Source organism: Palaemon carinicauda, chromosome 9, assembly GCF_036898095.1.
Source record: "Palaemon carinicauda isolate YSFRI2023 chromosome 9, ASM3689809v2, whole genome shotgun sequence".
Classification (NCBI taxonomy): domain Eukaryota; kingdom Metazoa; phylum Arthropoda; class Malacostraca; order Decapoda; family Palaemonidae; genus Palaemon; species Palaemon carinicauda.
In genome coordinates, this window is record NC_090733.1 from 85791901 (window position 1) to 85799400 (window position 7500).

A 7500-nucleotide genomic window follows, 5' to 3' on the forward strand; every position below is an offset into this window, starting at 1 on the left:
CAGTAGTCAAGGTCCTTAACTTCCTCTATTCCAGCAGTATAGGACCTTTGTTCACTCACTATTTGTGCAATATCCTTTTTGGTAGTGTAGGTACTATATCACATTGTAGTACTCGAGTGTACTACCTACACAAGTTTTGTGAAGCATAATCATGTGTTCAGCTTTTCTTGTTTTAAAGTGTCTGAATATCATTCCCATTTTCGCTTTACATTTAGCCAACAGTGTTGCTATTTGGCCGTTGCTTAACATATACTTGTTTAACATTACACCAAGGTTTTTAATTGCTTCCTTGTTTGTGATACCATTCCTTCTCTGTTTCCATAAATTATCGGTTTGGATTTACCGGAGCTAAATACCATCCTACTTATCTCCGCCCATTCATATATTTTGTTTAGATCTCTTTGTAGTTAGTTCCTATCTTCATCACAAATAATTTCTCTACTTATTCTTGTGTCATCGGCGAAACTTCTCACTACAGAGTTTTTAGCATTACAGTCTATGTCTGAGAAAATAATAACAAACAGCAGTGCATCTACTACCGTGCCCTGTGGCACGACAGATATTACCTGATCTTCATCAGATTTCTCGTCATTTGCAACCACCATCTGTTTTCTGTTTTGCAGGAATTCTTTTACCCATTTTCCTTTCTTTCCCACAATATTATGCTTTCTCATTTTTTTCCTCTCATATATTATGGTCTACCTTGTCAAAGGCTTTTGCGAAATCTTGATAGATCACATCTGTGTGTTTTTCATTTATCATATTTTTGTATACGTTTTCATTGTGTGCTATCAGTTGGGTTTGTGTACTTTTTCCGGGCACAAAACTGTGTTGACCTATAATAAAAACATTATTTTTAACCAAATGATTCATTATTTTCTTTTTTATTACCCTTTCATACACTTTCATAATATGTGATGTTAGACAAACAGGTCTATAATTGCTTGCATCTAGACTTGATCCAATTTGGAAAATAGGGGTTATATAAGCTAATTCATGTCTAACATATATCTCGCTCATATCTACACTTTATCTTAGCAGTATTGCAAGCGGCTTCGCGATAGTGTGTGCAGTTTTTTTTTTTTTTAACAAAATCGCTGGAACACCATCTGGTCCGGCCGCCGATACATTTTTTATTTCGCTTATAGCCTGCACAATATCTTCTTCATTAATATCTATATCCGTTAGATATTCAACATTTTATTTTCTCATTTCTCATTTATTATTCTCATTCGCAATTCTTAGCGTGAACTCACTTTTATATTTTTCTGCTAATATGTTGCATATTTTCATTTTTTATTGGTTAACCGTCCTTCAATTCTTAGAGGGCCTATTTCTAATCTTCCTTTATTCATCTTTTTTTGCATAGGAGTAAAGTACTTGGGTTTTTTTTTTCGATATTTTGAAGTGTCCTTTCTTCTAAGTCCCTTTATTTCATTTTCTTTTGATTGTATAATCTTTTGTTCTGCTTTTTCTATCTTACTTTTTATTTCTATCGTTTTCCATACATTCTTTTCTTTTGCAAGATTTTCTTCCACTTTCTAATTTCCTGAAATAAGTTACTTCTATCTCTTGGTATGCAAGTCTGATCTTTATTGTTTCTTTTTAGTACATATTTTTCAACAATTTTCTGTAGTATTTTGTACAATATATCCGTATTTACCTGTATATTATCACTTACGAATACATTTTTCCATTCTTTGTTCAATTCTTCATTTATTTCTGACCATTTTATATTCTGACTATAAAAATTATATTTTCCATATCCTTCCCATCGTTTTGTGCTTTGATTATCTCTGCAATCACTTGCTTTGGAATGGACTATTAATTCTATGACATTGTGGTCTGAAATTCCCGTGTTATACATTATTATTTCTTCAACATAATTCACCTCATTCACAAATACTAAATCTAGGACATTACCCTTACTTGTTGGAATGTGGTTTATTTGCTGCATATTATGTTCTAATAGCATATCTTGAAGCTTTTCAAATCGCCTCCTATCTTCTGCGCTACTATTATTCTCTTTTTATATGTATATATACAACCACTTTCTTCTATCCGTTCTTTCCAATACACGAAAGGAAAGTTAAAATCTCCGGATATGTGTATATTCCAGTCTTTATGGTTTCTACATATATCATCTATTTTCTTCTATTATTATGACAAACTCCTTAGTATTTGGGGGTCTCTACATTACAATATTCACTAGTTTTTCATATTCAAATTCTACCACAATCAATTCACATTCTGTGTTGATGTATTTTTCACAGACTTTTCATTGATTTTTGTCTCTTTCATATATTGCAGTTCCCCCTTGATTCCTATTTGTTCTGTCTGATCTATATGTTTGGAAACCCTTTATCTGGTCATCACTGCCATTCTCTTGGGAATACCATGTTTCACTTATATTTAATATATCTATCTTTTTCAATTTGGGTTAGTTCTTCCAAGATCTCTATTTTCCTTGTAGAGTTACATGTGACCAAACCTTGTGCATTCATCACTATTATTGTTTGTGTTTCATCCCCATTATTTAATATTGGTAATAATATGGATACTCCCATGCTTCCATCCTGTTCTAATATGATGTTCTTTTCTTCATTTCCAGGAATTCTGCCATTAAAAAATCCAATTTTTCTATTATATTTGTTCTTTCGCCTTCATATTTATTTTTGTGTGTATACCTGCAATTATCACCATATCTGTACCAACCTCTGGCATTATAGATGCAATCTTTGTAGTTGGGCTCTAATTGTGCATATTTGGGTTGAAAGGCATCATATCTTGGGGCCTTTTGTGCATAGCATAGTATATACTCGGCTTGTTTTTTTCTTTTTTTTGGCTTCATTGTTGCATTCATTTTTCTTTTCTGCTTGCTGGGTTTTCTGACTTTCATTCCTGGTTGCAGGATGCACATATCGACAATTTTTGTTGAATTTGCATCCTTTTCCTTCTTTCAGGTTTTTGCATATTTTTAGATGGAGATCTCTGCATTCGTCTCCATATCCGTCTAAATACACACATTTATCATATATTCCATAATTATGGCTTATCTTTGGATGCTTGTAGTAGCATCTTTCACCAAATTTGCAATTCCCTCTTTTCAGTGAATTGCAGACTATATCTTTCTTTTCTTTTTTCTTGTTCTTGCTCTTCCCTGTAGATCCGGGTAGAGTTTCTTGGGTCTCTTATTTGTTTCCATCTGATGATTTATTTATTCATAAGTATGTTGTTGGATGGCATCATATGTTGTATCAATGATTTCCTCTGCATCCTTACACATATCCTATTCATTTTTCTCATCTTCTTCTTCTTCTTCTTCTTCTTCTTCTTCTTCTTCTTCTTCTTCTTCTTCTTCTTCTTCAACGATTTGCAGATTCAGTCTCGACTTAGTTATGTTTTCTATCCAGATTAAGCATGTTGAGCAGAACACGTTTGTGTCTTTATTTTTTATTTTATGTTGCACTTTAGCACATGTAGGATTTTTTGGTACATGACATGCATCCCATTTCCTGATAAGCTGTTGTGGATTAATAATGGAATACCATATCTTATATGTATTGCACCCTTTTGGCATTCTTTTTCCCAATGCATCAATCAGCACATTCACCATATTGGACTCCTTATTATTGTTCTTTGATGGAATGTGTTGATTGATGTAAATTTTCTTTATAAGTCTCTTTAACACCTGCATCTTCTTTGAAATTTCTTTTGTTATTTTGCTGATGTTTTCCGTAGACTTGCTCCAGTTTGTTGGATCATATTGTTTCAATATGTCTGCGAATATTTTTCCGTCACACTGGTTGGAGTTACTAGCGACCTCTGTTACCAAATGGTCTAGTTTTTGTTTCACCAACTCATGGAATTTACTTTAGCTGATTGCAAAAATGTCCCTCCAAGCTTTGCCTATGTTATAGAGTGCCATCTTGATCAGATTTTTAGTAATTCATAAGATAACTATCATATGCCGACGTTTTATCCCACTTTTCTGACCTCAAACTAATCACCGACTATTCACAAAAACTTGTAGCTATATTGCACTCGATAGCCTTTTGTCATCTGCGTTAAATCAGCTTATTCATCGGGCCACAAAAGTGTAGTCACTCACCGGCATACAAAAACACTGGAGAGAGAGAGAGAGAGAGAGAGAGAGAGAGAGAGAGAGAGAGAGAGAGAGAGAGAGAGAGAGAGAGAGAGAGAGAGAGAGAGCCGTTACTTGCATGTATACTATTTTAGTGGAGTTTCAAAAGCCCACCGATGTATATGACAAAGTAAGTGTATTGGATACTGGACAAACTAAACAAAGGAGATGAGAGAGAGAGAGAGAGAGAGAGAGAGAGAGAGAGAGAGAGAGAGAGAGAGAGAGAGAGAGAGAGAGAGAGAGAGAGAGAGAGAGAATAAAATGGTATAAACTACATTTATTATTCCTTTAGGAATTCTGAATGCGTCTCCTTAGTTGTCGAGTTTGTAGAAAAATAAGTTCCAAAGTTCTATCCTTCATCTATATCCAAATTGCCTTAGTGTTGGAACTAATTTTGTGGCCCTAACTTGTCCTGCTCCCAGTCTGTCAGAAGATTTTCTATTCTATGTTTTACTAATGAATCTACTGTAATTGATTAAAAAAATTCGCAAGGCACTAGAGTTAGACAAACAGGTCTCTAGTTACCAGGTTCTTCTTTTTGTCTCTGTAAATTGGAGGATGAGAGAGAGAGAGAGAGTAAAGTGAGGGAGTAAACTGAGAGTGAGAGCGAGTCAGTGGGTGTGAGAGAGATTAACTTAGAGAATAAGTGAGAGAGAGAGAGTGAGAGAGTAAGAAGTGAGAATAAATGTGAGAGAGAGAGAGAGAGAGAGAGAGAGAGAGAGAGAGAGAGAGAGAGAGAGAGTAGGTGAATTGAGTCTTATATGGGAAGAGAGACAGGGAACAAGTTGAGAGGAACAATCCGTAAGATTTAAGGGTCTAATAAAGATACCTAATAATCCCATACTAATTATGGACGTTATTTTTGTCTGGCAACATTTCCAATACATCAACCATTTCCTATACCTCCAAAAAATTCTCACTACTAGTAAAACTACCAACAGATAAGCATTAACCAGATAATTCTCATCAGTAGTTCGTTTATCACTCGATAATACTTTGCACCGGATTTTTTTTTTTTGCCACCGAAAACCTTTTGCACCGCCCAGCCTTATCATACCAGCTCCCTCTAGTGGCTCTCTCGTTCCACTATCTTCTCTATCTTATCTTAGAAGAGTTTCCCCTAATCCTTTTTTTTTTCCTGTAGCGTCTGCGTTTCAAACGCTTTTCATAATAGCCCAAAATCTCTATTCTCTTAACGTAAATAAAACACTAAAGAAAAGTGTTTCCCATTGTCGTCAAATGAACATATTTACCGTATTCTTGTATATAGGTAACTTATGATTGGCCAAAGCAAAGATCAGTAGAATATCCTTATGATAGACCATATATATATATATATATATATATATATATATATATATAGTATATATATATATATATATATATATATATATATATATATATATATATATATATATATATATATGTATAGTATGTATATATATATATATATATATATTATATATATATATATATATATATATATATATATATATATATATATGAACGGCACCTAAGCCCTTTCAACTAGAGGTAGGACCAGGAAGTCCCAGGCATTGGCTCCGCCTAATCACTTATCTCTAGCTTACACATACGGTGGAGTTGTGAACACTTTAATTAAATTTGTCGTGAAAATATATCAATCTATAAGTTGGGCCTGAACTTATCCATGAATCATAAGTAAGAAACGTTGTCTTTTTTTTTACTTTTCCATCCTTTTCACGATATACAATCTTCGCAAATAATTCCTTCTAGAATCTTCAAAATTTATATCCTGTTCTTTCAATTTTCTGAATGTTTATTTTTTTAATGCCTCCATGATCGTTACTTGTGTAGTTTCATTATCTAATAATTGGGAACTTATCTTAATTTTGTTTAAATTATATCTAATAATTTTTATGATTAATTTAACCTTATCCATAGTTTAATAAATTAAAATGATATATATTCTTTTTGAGAGTCATTTAGGCATATTCGGCTTTTAATCATCATGTTACGATATGCTTCCCACTATGATGGTTCATTATATAATTTTTTTTGTATTTAAATCCGATATCTAATCTTCAACATAAGGGTTGCTGTGGCCTGATTGGTAACGTCTCTTCTTGGTGTGTACCGGACGGGGGTTCGAGTTCCACTCAGATTCGTTAGTGCCTTCAATGTCTGCAACCTTACCATCCTTGTGAGCTAAGGATGGGGGGTTTGGGGGAGTCTATAAGTCTATCTGTTTAGTCATCAGCAGCCATTGCTTGGCCCTCCTTGGTCCTAGCTTTGGTGGAGAGAGGGCTTTGGCGCTGATCATATGTATATATGGTCAGTCTCTAGGGCATTGCCCTGCTTAATAGGGCAATGTTACTGTCCCTCGCCTCTGCCATTCATATGCAGCCTTTAAACCTTTAAATGGATTATTTCGCCCACAACTTTTCACCTCCAAACATTATCTTCTATAGACGTTCATCTTCTCATTTTATACCTCCAATTATATTCAGCGAAAGAAAGTTGGAAAACCCACACCTACATGGCCGAGAACTACTGTATGAAACGTGAAATAGGAGATGATGAATGGAGAAGTACCGAGTTAAAAGCACAAGATTGAGACGACTGGCTAAATCTAATAGAGGCCTTTGCGTCAATAGGCGTAAGAGATGATGATAATGAAGGAAACATGTTAAAAGAAACTTTTTTTTTATTTGGTTACAGTTATAAAATGGCATCCCTCCTGTATGATGTTTATCCTGCATCTCACCACATTCTGGCATGGATACTGTAACCAAAAATCTCAAATCGTAGGGAGGAGAACTCAAACCTCTCCCAGTCCACTATCCTCACAAAACCCTGATTTGTGAAGAGATTTTTACGTCTCCCCAAAATAGAGAGAATATGATCGTGCAGTAGACTTTATTGACAGGATTTAGCGTAAAGCTTCTCCCACTACTGTGGAATAGATGGGAGTGAGAGAGACGAAGAACTCTTGCGATATCCCCTTTGCAGTTTCAGGTTAGATAGGATATCTTGTCTAACATAATTGGCTCTTGTGTTTGTCGAATGATTATGTTTGCATCAGGCCAAAAAGTATACGAAATGTTAGCTTCTTTCGAATCACACCGGATCTAGTTCCCCCCCTCTCTCTCTCTCTCTCTCTCTCTCTCTCTCTCTCTCTCTCTCTCTCTCTCAATAATAATTATTCATATTTATAACTAATCTAAAATTATGTCTTGAACCTAACTTAATAATTCTATTCAGTAGGTGAACATTGTAGAGCAAAATTTCAACAACCTCCATTGCTTCCTACTACTACACGAGGCCTTTTCGAAAGTTGGTCGAACCTTCATATGCATTCTTATACTTCTATGATT